At 38.8% G+C, this 21,174-nt stretch overlaps 1 long non-coding RNA gene and 1 pseudogene across 1 annotated transcript; one reads left to right on the top strand and one right to left on the bottom strand.

The window, feature by feature from the left end:
• The first annotated feature begins 1,285 nt into the window (after nt 1-1,285).
• Nucleotides 1,286-2,850, top strand: LOC148102278 (uncharacterized). The gene is made up of 3 exons (XR_015719319.1): nt 1,286-1,331; nt 1,991-2,076; nt 2,699-2,850. It is a non-coding gene; the product is annotated as an uncharacterized LOC148102278 (long non-coding RNA).
• A 3,043-nt stretch (nt 2,851-5,893) lies between these two features.
• On the bottom strand, nt 5,894-7,692 carry LOC148102277 (uncharacterized; annotated as a pseudogene).
• Nucleotides 7,693-21,174: the final 13,482 nt, after the last annotated feature.

Here is a 21,174-nt window from a genome sequence, read left to right as displayed (position 1 = left end):
TCATCTGAAGCCAGAAAGCTTGAGTTCATTTAAGACACCACAAGCCCTGCCATTTTCAAATCCAGTTCACTGACTAACAGAGGAGGGTTAAATCGCATATTTGCTACATTTGAGATCTAAGTGGAACTAATAAGCGTAAAAAAAATGCAAAGATGGAGGACAATTTATTGAAACTATAACATAATTTTGTTTGCATGGAGCTGTATGCAGTTAAGCAGTTGAAATACACAGAAGAGAACATAAATAGACTCAAAATGTCTTTCTCTTTCTCATTAACTGAAGACTGATTAAAAGTTTAGGTTGCAAAACTAAAGTTCAGAAAACAGTACAATGTGATTAAATCTGATTGGTCTGAACAGCAAAGCTTAACAGACGTAGTTTAATAGTACAACGAAAAAAGTTATACACAAAGAACATGTACAGTACCCACCTGGTGATTCAGGTTCAGGTCCCACACTTAGATTGTCTTGTATTTAAAACAAAGAAGGTAAAGATAAGGAAGAAAATAAAATGCACAGGTGTTCTTGCTTTACTGCATACACTTAAAATGGAAATTAATAATGTTAATAAAGGTAAATCCATCCATCCATCCATCTTCATCCGCTTTATCCGGGGCCGGGTCGCGGGGGCAGCAGCCTAAGCAAAGGTAAATCGGTCTGCAAAAAAGAAAGAAAGAAATCAACACAAAGACAGTGACCTGCAAGCACAAACTCATCATTTCTTTTTAATGTCAGCTTGTCCTTTAAAACCTCTCTAGATGGTGTGTTTATTGAAATGACAGATGAGTAAATGGGCATAAAAATGCATATCAGATGGACATGAGAACAGGACAAGAAAGCGAAATTATTCTACACACTGTAAAAACGATAACTAGTAATTGTTGATTTGATTAAAGTTTTCAAATTAAACTGACTTAGAAACAAAACTTTCCATTTACAACCTAAAAAAGCTTGTCTGCCCAACAAATTTCTTCCATTGTTGTCCTAACTAAGATTTTCTAGAGAGCATAACAAAGATTATCAACTTTTGAGTAGATTTTTTGAGTCAAGTTGGGAACCTGTGGGAAACCCCGTAGATGACTGGCACACGTGGTCTGTGCCAAGTTTGAACTAGACCAAACGAGCCTGAGCAGACCTGAGCTGTGTGATAGATAGTGGTTTGTCAATGTGTTCTGGACTGAAAACCTGCTAAGAAAATTTGAAGAAACGTGGCCAAATTTGGATGGAAATTACAATTTTTCGACCATTACGGATTTTACCTGGTCTGAAGTTGGACTGTATTTTTTGACCAATAGTCGGACAGGACAAGCTGCCGACTATTTGCCCTAGCAGGTAAGCTAACGAGATCTATTATTAGGATTTTCTACAAGCGCCTAGGCTGCATCCTCCTCAGGAAGGTGGAATGAGTAAAACACTGAAATAAAGCCAAACAATAACATATTTAAGTTATCTAAGTGACTTGTATATCATGTTTAAGCTAGCGAAGGACCGCGGGGGGTGAAAATGATATGCCAGCTAGCTATCGAAGCCGGTGGTAACAGACGTCTCCGAAAACGTAGAAGCATTTTTGCAAATATGTGTTGTCTTATTAAACTGAGCAGATATTTGAAATTTACACGGCTACATTCTCGCCTGAAAATATCTTAAAAGTTTACTTTGTGACCCGAAAAGGGTAATAAGAGTAATATTAAAACTAAGTGGCTGCCGCCATTGTTGGAAACTAGAATCGGCTGGGCTGCGCTGTGAATTCTGGCATAGGGTGGGCCACGAAGGATACACCTGACCCATCCTTCAAAGCTGTGGAAAGTATTGTATTGTTTTGAGAGCCTTTTTGTTGGTGAATAATTGATTTTATGTACAATTCCACGGGTAGACGCGATCTGTACGGTCCGACTTTGCACATGCGCAGTAAGGATCAGAGTCCGATCCGTAACTCGTTTTTTTTCTACATTATATTGAAATGTTTCATTATTGCAAACATTTTCTCTCAGGCGGAGAGAGGTCGAGAGAGTGTCAGCCTATGGTGTCCTGTGTGTGTGTCCAGGAGAGATGACCTGGGCTGTTTTACTCTGTGGAGGTAAGACTGTCCTAATTTATTTATAATTTAATTATTATTCAAATTGGGCATGATGTATACTAGATTGACTATATTGAATTAGTACAGTATTTGCTGGGGCAATGCATTGGCCAACTTTATTATATTGTGCTACTATTCCAGTCAAGACCCTTGCCAGTGTTACATTGAAATCCTTACCCTAAACTTCTCTTTACACAGAAAATGTGTAAAGAAATTTCTTTCAAGAAAAGAGTCCCCATGCTAAATCGAAATTGTGAAACAGAAAGGCAATCTCATAATTTTGACTTAGCATGGGTTTTTTTTGTTTTCTTTTAGTGCTAGAAATAGGACTTCTATAGACTGAGATGGTTAGGGAAAGAATACCAAGGCAGGTCACAGAATCTGATTGGTCACAGATTTTGGTGCAACTTAGAACATAATATGTATTTGCATATTGATACTGGGTTTTGTGGAGGGTATTTCTATTCCTGTGCAAAATACGTATTCATGAGAGATTTTTGAAGTAGGTTTTGCTGTTGATAACACAGTCAGGCATATAACATGGTGCAGACTGTCCAAGACCGCTACCCAGGAATTTTCTGTGCTGAATAAATGACAATATTTTGGTGAATGTCTTGTTTAGATATCTGAAAAATTTCATCGGATCACAAGCAAAGACCTCCTGGGGACCTTCAATGCATCCCTTGACAAATTTGTGCCTGGCCTGCTGAAACTGTACCGGTCTAAGAAGGGAGCTCTTTGTGAGGAGATGGAAGACCTCCTGGATAAACTTGATGAACAGGTGAGTGAAGTGCTTCTTTATCTGACATTTTTAGAAGAGAGTATACTTTTCTCTTAACAGAAACTGAAAAAGATGTTGGCTTCAAACAAAACACATCAGTGGACATGTCAGTAAAAAAAATAATGTCATCAGTCATTGCTTTGTTCTTATTTGGCAGTATTTCTATTTAATTTGTAAATAGAAAGTAAAATTGTTAACATGATGTTGTTGTTATTGGGGGTTTTTTTTGTAAGTTTTGCGTGTTGTTGGGTCTGACCTGTGCTTTATTTTCATTACTATGAGAGTCCTGATTTTGCATTGTGTATAGTACACCATGTTACTACACTAATTGAAATTCTTGTTTTCCACTGAATACTTTTTAGGCATCTTACATTGTGTCCCACCGGCACTGAGAGGCCAGCCCATTTTCCTCAGAGAGGATGCAACAGAGGTTTTCCTGAAGTGCTTAGTAAGTACAAAAAAGTAATGCAAGTAAAACTAATTTATGAGATGTTTTTAAAGGATGAGTTAATCCAAAATGGAAATGTACACTTCCTCAGTGCAGTCCAGATAATTTTATAGTGGGGATTTCAGTTGTCATAACTCTCACTCCTTTTTTTTCTGCTGAGCAGCAGCTGGGCATTGTTAGTGGGTGTTCCATAGCAGAAAATATTTTTGTACAAAACTCACAAGGTGGCATTAATTAAAGGAAAATAAGCTTTTTGTTCTTAAAACCTCTGAGTCAAATGACCAGCATGGTATAGAGGTTAAAGTTAAAATCTTTAGAAATTTGTTTTGTCTTTAGTTTTTCTTAGCTTTCAATAATTCATATTTTACTTTTCTTCAGGGCACGGACATTTTGGAACCAGTGTTGAACGGTGCATCAGTTGCCACCCTCACCATCCTACAAGATGACGATGCCGATACGTCTGTGCGAGAACATGCAGTTGTGTTGGAAGGGGACATTGTGCTACATAACATTCCAGATCTCTCTACTGCCCTGCCACACCTCTTTGGCCTTCTGTATGCCCTCAACATTGATTATCCAAAGCAGATGAGTTACACCTTTAAAGCAATTGAAGCCATCTTATTTTGACCTGGTCGGACAATATGAAGGTGACGTGAATAAATCATTATTCGAAATGTAAGTTTTAGTCAGATGAATCTGTATTGTTGAGAATATGTGGTGAAAATTTGTCTTGTAGTATTTTAAAAGATTTGTTAAAGTGTTTTCCACTTCACATGAAGCATAGAACTGGTGTTTTACCTGTTAGTTTCCTCTTCATTGATGGTAACATTTCTAATAACTTATAACTTCCATAGTTCATCATAGTAAGCCCATGTAAAATGTCAATGTCTGGGTACATAGGCAATCGTTTGTGGAATTACCCTATTTAAGGTGCAATAGTTATGTTCAGCTTTTACAAGACGGTCAGGGTATGTGCGTGAATCATTAAGTTGCTGGACACTTTTCTTTTTTGGTTCTGGACTCTGGAATTTTAACATCTCTGCTGGGGTGCTCAAAGCACACAAAAGAAACTGGCAACACGGTTTTGTTTGTTTGTTATTTCTTTTTCTTTCTTTTTTTTTAACAGAAATTCACCCTACTGCCCATGACATTCTGAAATGTACTGAAAGCACTGTTGAACAAAATAAATAAGCTTTTAGATAACATTGAATTGTGCTTTGTTTTATTCTATATCTATTTATTGAGTGTTCTTTCAAGTATAATCACAGCATACATTTTTCTTTGTTTATATAGGTACATTTTCAACTCACTGGAGTAAGAATTGTATGATTACTCAACAAGAATATCCTTGTTTGGTGAAGGCAGAAAAACATGGCATTGAAACCAGAATTTCTTCGTTAGACTTCCAGGATTATCCTAATTAGGTGAACAAGAAGAACCAAGTTGGCAGAACTTGTAAATCTTAGTTAAGTCAACAACAGTTGCAAAAGTTGAGAAAACTCAAAAATCTCTTGCATCATGTTGCCTTGAAATTTTAAGTTTTCTCAACTTTTTCTTTTTTACAGTGCATTATTGTGTAAATTTCTTTAGTTTTAAAGGCCATGGTGGTTATATTTGCTACATGTTTTGTTTACTTCTTTCATTATTGAAAGTCTGATCATTCTACTTAGGGTGCTGATCCAGAAACTGGTGCTTTCAAGTGCTTTCAGCACCTGAACCTCTTGCTTGGAAAGTGTGACCATAATGCCTCTGTTGGCAGATACAAAGAAGAGCCTTCCTATGTATTTGCATGCTGATCGTAACTGTTTTCTTAGAGAAACACCTTATAAAAAGCCTTATAATTTAACTTATACCTTTGATTCTTACAAGTGTGGTGTGTATTGCCAACATAAGAATGTACCGCATTAGGATTTAATGCCACATTTGACCTGTGACCTATCTATTTGACTTCTCATCTAGACTATAGTGAGGGTCTAAAAGATCCTAATGTTATTTAGAGCTATATGTTCCTTACTGCCATTGCTTGTTTTGGCAACATTTGGGAGATTATATACCAACATATGTGGATTCTACATATCACATTATAGTTTACATACAAATATCCTGTCATTCTGTATCAATGTGAGGTCAGAGGTCACATTTACAAATGAATAGCTGTTAACTGTGACCTACTCCTACATAAGGTTTGTGTAATCAGAGTAAACCATCTGCCATATACAATAGTTGCTACTAAAATGTGTGATTTTGAATAGAATGACAACCACGTGTGTTCAGTCTAGGCTGAAAATGTAGACATTTGTGTGACAATGAAACATGCAATATTCACAATATAATCTTTTAGATAATTTTATTAATAAAATTAATAAAAACATATCTTCTTGGGCACTCTAAATTAATAGACTCAATTTACAGTGCCCTCACTGAGAACCAGGCTCAGTGAGGGACGGCCATCTGCCTCGGCCGGTCCTGGGGTTTTTAAAATGACTTGTTAGCCTATTTAAAAAGTTACTTTGATGTCAACTAATACACTTAAACTGTCCTAATAATTTAAAACAAATATTTACAGGCAATCCTGATGGATGGATTGCTTACAGAACATTCATTTTGTTTTGTCTGTGTGGAACCCCGTAGCTCGACCCACATAGGAAAAGAAGCTGCTGATGAAAGGTTCACTTTCCAATATAGTTACAACATGCTCTTTGAAGACCTTAATAATGAGCTCATGAATGAATCAGTGGTAATGACCAGGTTGTCAGAATTACATCTGGATCTTGCCATTTTTCTAGGAGAGACTTGTAGATCATCTTACTGAGCGATGGCACATATTCGACAGGGATTTGAATTTTTTTCACTCGAGGCCAGACTTTACTGAACAGCCGTTTGGCGATGGCATCAGCTTTTTCAGGAGAGCAGGGTGAGTGGGCATTTTCAACGACATGCTTCACCAACTGCTCAATACAGATTTCCACAGAAGACTTGTATTTCTGAACCTCTTCAGCCTCTTCAGCCGCACTAAGGGCTGGATTCTCCATCGACTCAATCAAGTATTTTTTAATTGTCTGTATGTCATACCTCGTCAAGTTTTTCAATACCGGATCCTTGTCATTCAATATCATTATCACATGTTTGTCGCGGATCTCTCGGTAAATTGCCTCATGAAGACCTTTTAACTTTTTTTTGTCTATATACAGGTCTTTGATGCGGTCATCAGACACCACGCTGTCAAAGAGTCGCTTGTGCAGTTTAACTGAAGGTTTGTAGTGGAATGTGTTTGCGTGTGAGAGCACATCATGAATAACTGTGCTCAAACGCTCTTTAACCTCAGCATCATGAGATCTGCTACTAACACCAGATTGGGATTTTTCTTCCGGTGATGGAAATATATTTTCCTTAAACTCTTGTAAAAGTGTTTGCGAGATTTTTTTAGTTTCTGGTGTTTGGTCTCCATCTTCCTGAGTTTTTCTGCACCATGCGAAAAGCCTTGTTAGTAGGTTTCGCTTCTTTCGGAGGAGGCGATCTTTGAATATAGAAATTACCACTTGTTGGTCCGGCTGAGCTACTCCTAGTGCAATGATTACAAGGTTTGGTGGAATTTCCAGCAGCTTCTGAATGTCTTTGAAAATTGATTTTTCAAGACTTTTCACTGTATTTCGTTTGATGTTTATATTTTTTTCCTTAATTTGCGCCCACAGAGATATGAAGAGTTGCTGTTGCATCTCATCAGACGGCGTCACCTTTGCCTCTCTTGAGGCGCGTTTAATCACAGCGTTTATGAGCTTTTTAACAAGCCGCTGTTGTTCCAACAGTCGAGGTTCCACAGTCACATCACCAGAAGGGGCAGTGGGCTCAGCCTCACCCACCTCACACTCCAGAGAGGAATCACTCTTTTTGGAGTCCTCGGTGGGCTCAGCCACTGGTCCACTTTCTGCCCCCTCTGCTACTTCTGAAACGGATTCCAGACCAGCTGACTGTGGATCCTCCTGTTGCTGGGTGCACGAATGGGGGCAGCACGCACAGTGCTTCCGTTTCTCCCCGACTCCCTGTAAAATTGTCTCTCTCGAGTTGACACTCTCCCCTGTGTCGACAACACCCTCACAGTGCCTAATCATTGGCATGACTTCAGTCATGGTGATGTGAAACATCTCTGATGTAAACCTGGCAAGTGCCTGCTCTGTGTTTTTATCTGAGCACCCTGTTTTCAGTGCACGCCACTGGTCTTCTGATATGTTCATAAACAATTCCCTAATTTTGGATTTTATAGTTTCCCTACATTCACTCAAAGGATTCATGTCTGTTTTTGTATTGATGCTTTCTGTTAGCTGATGCGTTCGGCTGCGAAACATTAATTCTTCTTACTGAACTGAATCGGTGACTAACCCCTATTTAAGGATTTTTCTAATGCGAAGTCACGGAAGACATCAAAGGATCAAAGGGATTCTAGCGCTAAGCCCCGCCTACATCCGGGATGACGGCGACATGACGTTACCTAGCAACCGCTATAAGCACGACGACGATCCTCAGGTGTTGTGATTCAGTTTTGTGGCCTACTGGTGCACTGCTTTAACCCACACCAACTACTTTCAATACTTTAAAATCCTTCGTTTAAAGTTAGAATGTGAAGCGAGCCCCACTGTGTTGTTATCGGGTTTCCATGATGGCTGGTGAGCTATGCTAATTCAAATGTTTATGTAGCTTCACTCATTCACCTGCAGATACAGACAGCTATCAGAATGGTCACATGTCTGTCTTATTAAAGAACATTACAGGTGATCACGCGCAGTGAGTTACAGCCAACAAGGAGTCACGCAGTTTTTGTGTGCATGTCTGTGCACGTGGACATTTATTATAGCTTTGTTTTGTCTTCACAGAGTGGTTTTATCATTCATTCAGCCCACCGCCCACTCTTTTTATTCATTTATTTATTTTAGCTTTTTAAAATGCTGATGGAAATAAAGCATTTGCCAGGTTCCCACAACTACTTTTACTTTGATATGTAAAATATGTGATGATCTGAGGCTGTGTTTACTCAGTTTAAAACCAGATCACTGATACTAACTCCTGAGCTGACTGTAAGTTAACATGCGCCACAAATAAGGGTTATATTTGGATTTAAAACAATCAAGAAGAAACTACCAGTGAATGTTACTTTCCTCTGCGTGACACTGGAATCAGTAACACATACTAAATAAAAGAAAAGTGAAAGTTACTCCCTCAAATTGGACCCTCCCTACCCTGTAGGAAACTCACTTCCTTGGAATAACATTAAACGGGGAAAGAGTTGATCGCAAATGTCCTTCTCTTGAACCTTCTTTCAGTCAGACAAGTGTCGCTTTGGGCTTTTGTTTGCACAGGAGAGGATTAACAATGGAGACAAAAATGAGCTAACGAAGCATAAAAACTGTAGAAAGGGCGTATGGCTCCTGTGTCAGTGAATCCAAACGACCTCTATGTTTGAATAATTCCAGTTACACAGCTCAAGAAATATAAAATTACTCTAATGGAAGAAAATGGCAGTAATTAATTAACAATATGTGTATCAGTAGTACTAAAAAGCTATTATATCAGAAAGTAAAGGGAAAACAGTCTGATGAGCTGAAACTGAAACAAAATGACGCCTATCATTAGGAATGCTGACTTATTGTAATGTCTGTTTGCTTTTTACAGCTTCAGTTCTTTTTTCACTCAGTAGGTGGAAGCAAACTACAAACAATGGTTGCAATTTACGCTCATCTGTTTTCATTAGAGGTAGAACCCAGAAGCACATCCAGGTTTAGGTCTACTGCTTGGTGCTACACAAAAACAGGCTGAACAGACTGAAAATTACTTGTATTTGGATAAATCCAAATCAGACGTCAGTGAAGCTCCATAACCACTTCTGCTTTTCAGTTTTCTCAGAAATGGATTAAGCCTACACCCAAACCTACGGATGTGTTCACTGACTTTTTCTCTTAGTCTGGAACTAGACTTAATCAACCCATTACTCAACTGAATTGATTATCATGACCCTCACTAATAGCCACTTAATAAGTTAAGAGTGATATGCAAAACCCATTAGCCAGAGTAGTATAAATATTTTAACTTTTAGCAAATCCAGCAGGTTAATTAAGTGATTTCACATCATATTTTCAAACAGCTTGTCCATTATCAGTCAAACAGACAAATTCAGACAAAAGCACTACTGTCAGTGACTTTAACTCTCAATCTGGGGCAGACAACACTTGGATTGTATGCCAGATTTACAGAAATCCTCAAGTTAAAAGAAGACAGATTATGTTCTCAGATAAAGAAAGCAAAGAGGGCAAAGCAGAGAAAGTACCTGCACAATCAATTTTCCTGTTGACTCCTGTGGGAGCATAGGTCCGCAACAACACCACGCCAACGGACTCTGTTCTGGGCTGTTGTCTTTAGCTGGGTCCACTTCATTCCGGCGGCCTTCACTTCGCTCTAGACAGATCTTCTCCACGTCTGTTTGGGTCTCTCCACTTTCCTTTTCCCTTGTGGATTCCAGTTCAGTGCTTGCCTTGCGACGCTGTCGAGTGGTTTTCGAAGTGTGTGGCCTATCCAGACCCATTTTCTCTTCTTGATGTCTTGACCGACCGGGTTCTGGCTGGTTCTCTTCCACAGGTCTGTGTTTGAAATCTTCTCAGGCCATCTGATGTTGAGGATGTGTCGCAAGCACTTGTTGATGAAAATCTGTATCTTACTGGTAGTGGTCTTGGTCACCCGCCACCTGCACAATACATCCACATAAATCATAATGGAATTTCTTTTTTAGAACGCAGGAACATCAGGGGAGTAAACAGCTGTTTCAATGTCTAATCACAGATTGTGCTTTCTGTTGTAAACACTTTTAGTAAGGCACAATTAACAAAAAGGCTAGAGAGGATGCCAAGCTGATATCAGGCCTCAGTCATATGGATTGTTTCTTAAATTCTGAAATTAAGTGGTCATCCAATAAAGATCTGGCACTTCATATGTATGCTGATGATACTGTAGTTTTTACACAAGCCAAAACTGCTGATGATGCAGCCCATCAGCTTTCACTGGCATTACATGATTTACAAAAATGGCTGAATGACTCGTGCCTTAATGTAAAAAAGTCTGTAAACCTTTTAGTAAACCTAAAACAACTGTGGCTGCAGTAAAAGTTCGCTTGGGTGCACAAGAACTAATTAATGTTGAGGAATTTAAGTATTTGGGAGTGCTACTAGACTCGAAATTATCCTTTTAAAAAACACATTGAAAGAGTAGTGAAAACCGTAAATGTTAATATACAGAACTTTAGTGTCACTATAAGGTATGTTGGTTAATCTTTTGTAGGTGGAAAGAGTAGTGGAATATTTGGTGAACCTGAGCCTGCTGCTCAACCACAGAGACCCATACCTCCAGGTGGACCAACCAGCAACATGTTTGGGCCTGCAGTCACTGCACCTGCACAAAGTCCAAGCTGAAGCCACCCAAATAAGCCAAAGGTAGGCTGTAACATTACCTTCCCTTCACTCTTTGACTTGTAACCAACTTGCAATACAGCATTCAATATGAGCCAGTATCATAGAGTGCAAGAATGTAATCGCTGCTTTGTCTGTTAATGATTAAATCCTAATTAGGATTTAATACAACTGTTCTGACAAAACGTCCTACTTTGGCAAAACGTCCTACTGTAAGTAGTCTATACACATTTCTGCTGTCACAGAGTAATTCCAGGAGAAATTTAAGTAGGTATGACGGTTCACAACTTAACTTTGCCCATCAGAGTATGCTTGTAGGTCGCCTCTGTCAGTGCGCCCCAGTGTGGCTGTGGCTACAATGTAGCTTGCCATCACCAGTGTGTGAATGTGTGTGAATGGGTGGATGACTGGTTGTGTAAAGTGCTTTAGGGTCCTTGGGGACTAGTAAAGCGCTATACAAATACAGGCCATTTACCATTTATGCTTGTAGGTCACATTCACAAAGGTAACATGGTTTGGCACATAATTTTACCCGTCAGAGTATGTTTTTAGATCTTATTAACAAAGGTAAGATGATTTGCCACTTATTTATAGCTGTTAAAGTATGCTTGTAGGTCACATTCACAAAGGTAACATGGTTTGGCATTGAATTCTACCTGTAAAATTATGCTTCTAGCTCATATTCACAAAGGTAGGAGGATTTGCCACTTAATTATAGCTGTTAAAGTATGCTTGTACTTCACATTTACAAAGGTAGCATGGTTTGGCACGTAATTTTAACATTTTATTTTTTTACCATTGCCATATTATTTTAGAAGATCGTGTCACTATAAGATATGTTGGTTAATCTTATGTAGGTGGAAAGAGTAGTGGAATATCTGGTGAACCTGAGCCTGCTGCTCAACCACAGAGACCCATACCTCCAGGTGGACCAACCAGCAACATATTTGGGCCTGCAGTCACTGCACCTGCACAAAGTCCAAGCTGAAGCCACCCAAATAAGCCAAAGGTAGGCTGTAACATTACCTTCCTTTAACTCTTTGACTTGTATTTTATGAGTTGCAGAACATTTTTATTCAAAGCCTGTGCAACAAAAGGACTCTTCAGTGAGGAATACATAGCTTTGCAACAGGCAGCACTTCAATAATAATCTCTAATAAACAGACTCTAACTTAGCCCCACCCCCACCTGTCTGTGCCTCCAGTGAGGCCGGTGGTATAGTAACCTCAGAGGTGATCTCTCATTTGCATAGATAGCAACTGCAAACCTGGCTGATGTAAATGGGAAATGGACTGGTTCTTATATAGCGCTTTTCTACTCTGAGCACTCAAAGCGCTTTATATAAATAATTCATTCACCCAATCACAAAATTACGCTTTTTTCTAAGTCGTTAAGTGCTCACTGTCTAACATTCATACACATTCACAGTGATGGATGCATCTGAGAGCAACATGGGGTTAGTATCTTGCTAAAGGATATTTGACATGCAGACTGGAGGAGTCTGGCATCGAACCACCAACCTTCCAGTTAGTTTCTGACCTGCTGATGTCAGCCTGTTATTGTAGATGTCTGTGATTACTAATCAGCAAAGGTGTGTTTAAGTCAGCACGAAAGCCTGAAGTCACCTCTAGCTTTAGCTCATTGTTTAATGAATCCACAAAGGTCCTGATGTTGGTAACCTGTCAGTTATAGGTACTGAGGGTCGTTCAGATTATTTGCGAAAGTGAACAAAACATGAAGCAAATATAACCACCATGACCTTTAAAACTAAAGAAAGGTACACAATAAGGTAGAATAATTTCGCTTTCTTGTCCTGTTCTCATGTCCATCTGATATGCATTTTTATGCCCATTTACTCATCTGTCATTTCAATAAACACACCATCTAGAGAGGTTTTAAAGGACAAGCTGACATTAAAAAGAAATGATGAGTTTGTGCTTGCAGGTCACTGTCTTTGTGTTGATTTCTTTCTTTCTTTTTTGCAGACCGATTTACCTTTATTAACATTATTAATTTCCATTTTAAGTGTATGCAGTAAAACAAGAACACCTGTGCATTTTATTTTCTTCCTTATCTTTACCTTCTTTGTTTTAAATACAAGACAATCTAAGTGTGGGACCTGAACCCGAATCACCAGGTGGGTACTGTACATGTTCTTTGTGTATAACTTTTTTCATTGTACTATTAAACTACATGTGTTAAGCCTTGCTGTTCAGACAGATCAGATTTAATCACATTGTACTGTTTTCTGAACTTTAGTTTTGCAACCTAAACTTTTAATCAGTCTTTGTTAATGAGTGAGAAAAATAGATTTTGAGTCTATTTGCATATAACTGCATATAGCTCCATGCAAACAATGAAATCATGTGATATCTATCACCCCCGGTCTTGCTGATTTGCATTGGTAAAATTGGTAAAATTATAAATAAATTGGTAAAATTATAAATAAATTAGCCCTTAGCTATCTTGTTGATCTCCTTAGTCCATATGTCCCTGGGCGAGCCTTCAGGTCTTCAGCCCAATTACCCTTGGCTCAGCCTAGATCTAGACTTAAATCTGGGGGTGACCGTGCTTTTGTCCTGGTTGCACCTAACCTGTGGAACAACTTTCCCATCGCTATCCATGCGTCAGACTCCATTTTATCGTTTAAATCCCGTTTAAAAACTCACTTATTTAACCTAGCATTCCATCTGGTTAGTGTCTCTATTTTATATTTGGCTCAATTTGTTATCTATGTACTTTATCTTTTAGCTATATCTGTTCTTATATTCCCTTTTATTCCTGTATAATTATGCCCTCAACCTCCTGACATATGTGGTACTTTGTTAATAGTCTTTTATTTAATCATGTCTTAATTTTCCTGTTTCTATTGTAAAGCACTTTGGTGTACCGCAGGTTCTTTAAATGTGTTATATAAATAAAGTTGTATTGTATTGTATAGTCTCAATAAATTGTCCTCCATCTCTGCATTTTTTTTACATTTATTAGTTTCACTTAGAATCAGAATGAGAATACTTTATTGATCCCTTTGGGGAAATTATTTTGGTTACAGTGCTCCAGTACAAACAGTAACAAAGACAGAACAATACACTAAGTAAGAAATAGCACAATATATATACACACACACACATACATATATACACATATACATTGCAAAAAGGGTGTAGCTATTGCAGTATACAGTGTGTTAGATGGAGGAGTTGTAGAGGGAGATGGCCAAGGGCAGGAATGATTTCCTGTGTCGTTCAGTGGTGCTTTTTGGTAATCTCAGTCTCTCACTCAACGTGCTCCTGTGACTGACCAGCATGTCATGGAGTGGGTGGGAGGGATTATCCAACACTGTCTTTATCTTGGACAACATCCGCCTCTCCGACACCACCTTAAGGGAGTCCAGCTCCATCCCCACAACATTACTGGCCTTATGGATCAGTTTATTGAGATGTCAAATGTAGCAAATATGCGATTTAACCCTCCTCTGTTAGTTAGTGAACTGGACTTGAAAATGGCAGGGCTTGTGCTGTCTTAAATGAACTCAAGCTTTCTGGCTTTACATGATGTGGACCCGTGACTGAGCCCACCAAGGACTCCAAAAAGAATGATTCCTTCGACATGAATCGTCTGAGTGAAACTAGGAAAACTATAAAATCCAAAATTAGGGACTTCTTTATGAAAATCACAGAAGACCAGTGGGGTGCACTGAAAACAGGGTGCTCAGATGAAAACGCCAAGCAGGCACTTGGCAGGTTTACATCGGAGTTGTTTCACATCACCATGACTGAAGTCATGCCAATGATTAAGCACTGTGAGGGTGGTGTCTACCAAGGGGAGACAATTTTACAGGGAGTCGGGGAGAAATGGAAGCACTGTGCATGCTGCCCCCATGCGTGCACCCAGCAACTGAATCAGGAGGATCCACAGTCAGCTGGTCTGGTCACCGAGGACTCCAAAAAGAGTGACTCCTCTCTGGAGTGTGAGGTGGGTGAGGCTGAGCCCACTGCCCCTTCTGGTGATGTGACTGTGGAACCTCGACTGTTGGAACAACAGCGGCTTGTTAAAGAGCTCATAAACGCTGTGATTAAACGCGCCTCAAGAGAGGCAAAGGTGACGCCGTCTGATGAGATGCAACAGCAACTCTTCATATCTTTGTGGGCGCAAATTAAGGAGAAAAATATAAACATCAAACAAAATAGAGTCAAAAGTCTTGAAAAATCAATTTTCAAAGACATTATGAAGCTACCAAACCTTGTAATCATTGCACTAGGAGTAGCTCAGCCGAACCAACAAGTGGTAATTTCTATATTCAAAGATCGCCTCCTCCGAAAGAAGAAAAACTCAAGACGATGGAGACCAAACACCAGAAATATTAAAAAAAAATCTCCCAAAGACTTTTACAGGAGTTTAAGGATAATATATTTCCATTACCGGGGGGAAAAAAATCACAATCTGGTGTTAGTAGCAGATCTCATGATGCTAACGTTAAAGAGTGTGTGTGAGCACACTTAGGCTACGTTCACTGTGGAAATCTGTATCGAGGACTTGGTGAAGCATGTTGCCGAAAATGCCGACTCACCCTGCTCTTCTGAAAAACCCAATGCCATCGCCAAACGGCTGTTCAGTAAAGTCTGGCCTCGAATCAGAAGAATTCTAATCCCCGCTTAACATGTGACATTGCTCAGTTGTTTGTTTACACTTCATCACTTTAAGCATATTTGCACTGCACAAGACACTGTATAATGTGGATTGCAGCTGCTGTTATTGTGTGTATATATATTTATATTTCTCTTACATTCTTATAAATGTCTATACTTTGTATTTTGTTGTACAGTTATCTTATTTTCAACTTTAATTTATATATTTTATCTTATTCTTTCCCAGTTAAATTTACCCTTCCTTCTTTTTGTGTTGTACAGTTATCTCATTCTTAACTTAATTTTTTTATATTTTATTTTATTCCTTCCTGGTTAAATTTACCCTTTTTTATTTTCATATTTATTTATTTCCTATCTTATTCATAGCCTTTTCTTTTTCTTTAGGTCACGAGCAGTTGTCCAAGCATTTCACTACATATCATACTGTGTATGACTGTGTATGTGACAAATAAAAAATTTGAATTTGAAAAAAACATGGTCTACAAGTCTCTCATAGAGAAATGGAAAGACCCAGATGTAATTCTGACATTCATGTCATTAGACCACAGATACGTTTATGAGCTCATTATTAACAAGAGTTTGAGGCATTTTCCCCAGCATTGAAAAAAATCACCATCTGGTGTTAGTAGAAAATCTTATGAGGCTTCATTTATTCCTAATTTTAACAGTTCAAACACTAAATATGCAACTCTTGGTAACAGGGGAATGATTATATAGAGGGAAAGGGGTTTAACTACTGATTTTTTCCATGACTCAACAACAATGCACTTGAACGGGCTAAAGAACGCAAGTTAAAGTCATGTCTGGCTTCCCCATTAACAGTCACAGCAAAAGCTTTGTTTCCAGAGATCTTGTGCGCTGTGAGCATCGAGAGCCGCTGAGCTCAAAAAAAGATGGCCTGAATTGCTTCAAAGGTATAACTCATCTGCTTTGGATAATCAATGTTGAGGGCAAACAGAAGGCCAAAGAGGAGTGCCAAGGCAGTAGAGAGGTCTGGGATGTTATGTAGCGATGTCCCCTTCCAACACAACTGCATTGACTCGCACAGACGTATCGGCATCGTCATGTTGTAGGATGGTGAGGATGGCAACAGATGCACTGTTCAACACTGTCAGTGTCCTGAAGAAAAGTACAATATGAATTACAGAAAGCTAAGAAACACTAAAGACAAAATACATTTCTAAAGATTTTAACTTCTATTCCTTGCTGGTAGTTTGACTCATGGAGGTTTTAAGAAGGAAAAGCTAATTTTCCTTTAATTAATGACACCTTGTAATGAGAGTTTTGTACAAAAATATTTTCTGCTGTTGAACACTCACTAACTATTCCCGGCTGCTCCTCAGCAGAAAAAAGAAGCAAGAGTTACGACAACTGCAGTCCCCACCATGAAATTATTTGGACTGCACTGAAGTGGTGTACATTTCCATACTGGATTAACTGCTCCTTTAAAAACATCTCACAGGAGTTAGTTTTACTTGCATTACGTTGTTGTACTTACTAAGCACTTCAGGAAAACCTCTGTTACATCCACTCTGAGGAAAATGGGCTGGCCTCTCAGTGCTGCTGTCTTTCGGTGGACACAATGTCGGATGTCTAAAGAGTATTCAGTGGAAAACAAGCATTTCAGTTAGTATAGTAGCGTGGTGTACTTGTGCAAAATCAGAACTCTTATAATAAAAGCATACTCTCTTCTAAAAATGTCAGGTAAAGGAGGACTTCACTTACCTGTTCATCAAGTTTATCCAGGAGGTCTTCCATCTCCTCACAAAAAGCTTTCTTCTAAATCCGGTACAGTTTCAGCAGGCCAGGCGCAAATTTGTCAAGGGATGCAGTGAAGGTCCCCAGAAGGTCTTTGCTCGTGATCCGATGAAATTCTTCAGATATCTAAACAAGACAATCACCAAAATATTGTCATTTTTTTAGCAAAAAAATGACAATAAAAAAAGAGTAGCTGTCTTGTGCAATCTGCCGCTACTGACAAAACAGCAAATAAACACCAAATTAGGGCTGGGCGATATGGCCTAAAATCCATATCAGGGTATAATTTGAAGTATGTGCGGTAACCATATATATCGTGATATATTCTTTTCTTCTGTATAACATATTTTACACACTATAAGGCACACTTAAAATCCTTTAATTTTCCCAAAAATCTACAGTGCGCCTTATGTATTTATTCTGGTTGTGCTTACTGACCTCAAACTGATTTTATGTAATACATGGTGCGCAGAAATCTGTCAAAAACGTTTTAGTATGACTTTGGTAAGCTATGAAGGCGCACTGCTTGATGGCTTGCCGGAGCATTACGGCTGCTGTAGTCAGGAGCCTTGCGGAGTAATCTGGGTCCAAAACTCCATCTGCTTCAGGTCCCAAAGTCAAATGAACACTGCGGCATCACTGAGAGTTAAAGACTGTCTAAATCCTTTCATCTTTAATAAAATGACCTCACTAAACGAGACAAGGGGGGAAACTTAAATAGTGGCTGATCAGCCCACAAAATACACAAAAAAGGGGTAAAACACACAAAAACCTAACTGAGACCAAAACCAGTTATTTATTATCCTGTAAATTAAACCTTATATTTAAAGAAAGACCAATGTGAATGCAGTGCTGTGTGTAAGCCTCTACACTGATATTACCACTGTGTGGCTGTAACTGCAGCCATCACACCGCAGTTACAGTGCGATGGCCGGATCTTTCACGTGAACGACGCGAGCCGGCTCCTTATCGCGAGCCGTGTTTTTTTTTTTTTTTTTTTTTCTCACCCTCTCTCTCGCACTTTTTTCCGCTTCACTCAGCATGCGAGCCTTGTGCTTTGCGGTGGGCAGAGGGGGGAGGGGCGGTAGTTACACTCAGTAGCACAGGAACAGAGCGGGAGGGAGAGAGAGAGAAAGCCAGGGACAACAACGTCACATTAATCATCCACAACTATTTTCAGTTGCAGATGATAAAAGATTCAGAAAATTTATTCATGCAGGCCCATATGACAGAGAATATGCATCTTTTTTTTGTTTTCATATTTTAATTTATATTTAATTGTGTTGTCGTTTGCAGTGTTTTGTGTTGTTTCACTTTAAATTTGTTTGAAAGGAAGAAGCTGAAAATTGAAATAGTTAAAAGTTGAACTGTGAATAGTTGATTTTTGTATTATATGATTTATTACATTTTATGTGGAGTGGATAAATAAAAGTACATTTACGGTGGCCCCTACAGACAAAGCACATGCAAACTTCAAAACACATACGAACTCTGAAGCACGTACAAACTCCAAAACACGTAAAAACTGCAAAACACATAAAAACTCAGAAGCACGTACAAAAGACAACCGAAGTGCTCCAGAATGCTGGGCGCAGTGTTGAGCTTTTGTTACCTAGTTCACAGTTCAACTTTTAACTATTTCAATTTTTAGCTTCTTCCTTTTAAACAAATTTAAAGTGAAACAACACAAAACACTGCAAACCGCAAGCAAACCTTGCTTGCTATAAAAATCAGCCCTTTTCACAGCAGACGCAGAGCAGATAAAGACATGGACCCCGGTGAGTCATTTGAGTTCCTGTGCATGAATCGTCTTTGACAAAAAGCAGCTGAGCTATGGCCCAGTTAGATGTTAATGTGTGTTCTTACATTGTGTTATAGTGACAGCTGTGTGTACTGCTGTAGGAGCAAGTAAGCAGTTTATTTATCTTTAACTAATTAGAATCAAAGCCTGATCCATGTCTGATACATGTCTTGTCTTCCTGCAGTAGGTGCTGTAGTCGCTGCTCCTGCTCTTCTGGGAGCTGCAGGTTTCACCTCAGCTGGAATAGCTGCAGGCTCCTGCGCTGCAGGCATGATGTCGTCTGCTGCAGCTGCTAATGGAGGAGGAGTTGCAGCCGGAAGTGTGGTGGCTGTTTTGCAGTCAGCTAGTAAATAAATAATTTGACGTTTTATTAGGATTTTAACTTGCAACAACATGCAAAAAGAAAAAGTTCATGAAAATATCACAATTTTAGATTAGATAATCACACTGTTGTATCATTATGATAATAAATATAACAATGATATCGTCAGTGATATCATTAATGATAACAATATCTAATGATGATGATAAAGATGCAGTACACTGTGATCTCAGCAAGACTGAAGTGATATTTACTTATTAGGCACAAAGCATAAGTATTTCTCAGCTTCTTTGTGTAATGGTGCTGCAGGTGCAGCTGGTCTGTCAGCTACTGCTGGAGCAGCAGTGGGATGGTTGGTGAGTTTCATCAGCTGAAAATCATGAACAATACATATATTTGCTTTATGCCGAAACTGGAAGTCTTGTTATTCTGCTAAAGCTTGTTTTTATCATTGTGCTATGATTTCATTATGTTCATTATGATACATTTATATTAAAATGAAGTATTAGGGTGCAAAGTTTTAAACCTCATGTGTATCATTAGTACAGCTAACAGTGTTTAATACGCGGTTACAAGGACAAGAAACAGTTTTGTGTACAAGTTTTTTAAAGATGGACGACTGATAGTCAGGTTTAAGGGTGCAGTCAGAACTGAACACAACTGGCATCTCTTTAGTTTTTCTCTCTTTTGGTTTACAGTTAAAAGGAAAACTGGCTATTTTAATGTCACCTCACAGATCATCATCATCATATTACATGATTCCTGGGAGATCAAGATAATGAAAAAAAAAACCAATTGGTAGCTGCTACTAATACCCCTCATCATCCAAGCAGATACACCCATGGTATTATCTTGGATGGTCATGAAGACATGGTAATGGTGACGGCGATCTCTAGTTCAGACTGAAGGAGAAAAAAAATGTCCTTACCATTTAAGACTCGCACAATAAAGATATTCTTTTGCATATTTTAAAAGTAAATTGTTAATGATTTTTCCTATCTTGCCTCTGCACTCATACAGTGTGTATCTTATCTCACTAATTTATTGCACTTCTTGTTTGTTGGTAAGGTGCTTTTAATGCTCTATCTGTACTTGTGTGGGGACTTGTTATAAATCAGTTTTCAACCTTAAATCTCTCTCTGCCTATAAGACCTTAATGAAAATGACTGAATTTTCCTTGTATTCAGTGAACAGTGAGTTACCAATACTGCCATTTAATTTTGTCTGGTGTGATAACTCTTGTATATGTTGCAGAGTGTGGCATGGTGGAAAAGACCTGAGAGAATTCTCCACTAAACATTTGGGTTGCTTTGGTGTTTTTGTCTTTGTGAGGTGTCTGCCACATCCATGAGAGTGGATGTTCTACTCTAGTCCAGCTGCCAGCTATTTGGAGTTGAGTACAGGTAGCAGAGGAAACTGGAAGGAGGGGGTGGTTGTTGTTTTGTTTTGTTTGTGGGACACTGTTGCAGCAGGGAAGCCAGTTGACCTTGGAGACTCCTGACTGTAAAGTCCACATTTTAAATGACTTTTTTAAACCTGGCTTTGCTTTTAAAATAATCTAATGATGCTGGAGGGAGGACTCGTTTTAATTAGGATTCATGTGGATCTGCTGGGATAAAAAGACTGGATTAGAGACCCTCTATGCCCAGGGAAAGGGAATTGGTCAAAAGTTGGAAGAAAAAAATATTGTTTTCAAAATAAACTGCATTATTCCTAGACTCTGATAAAGTAGCTTTGCATGATTCAATGTTCAAAATAATCCAACCCTTTCATTTTAAACCAAGTTTCTTTTGGTTGGCTGCCTCCGCAAACAAAACGTTTGAGCAGTTGGTGGGTGGAGCCTCCATATCTGCTTTATCTGACATCATACCAAGCCAAGGCTATTTATACA

This window comes from Neolamprologus brichardi, chromosome 7 (assembly GCF_056152115.1).
Source record: "Neolamprologus brichardi isolate AB-2024 chromosome 7, ASM5615211v1, whole genome shotgun sequence".
NCBI lineage: Eukaryota > Metazoa > Chordata > Actinopteri > Cichliformes > Cichlidae > Neolamprologus > Neolamprologus brichardi.
This window is presented reverse-complemented; position numbering and strand designations above follow the sequence as displayed.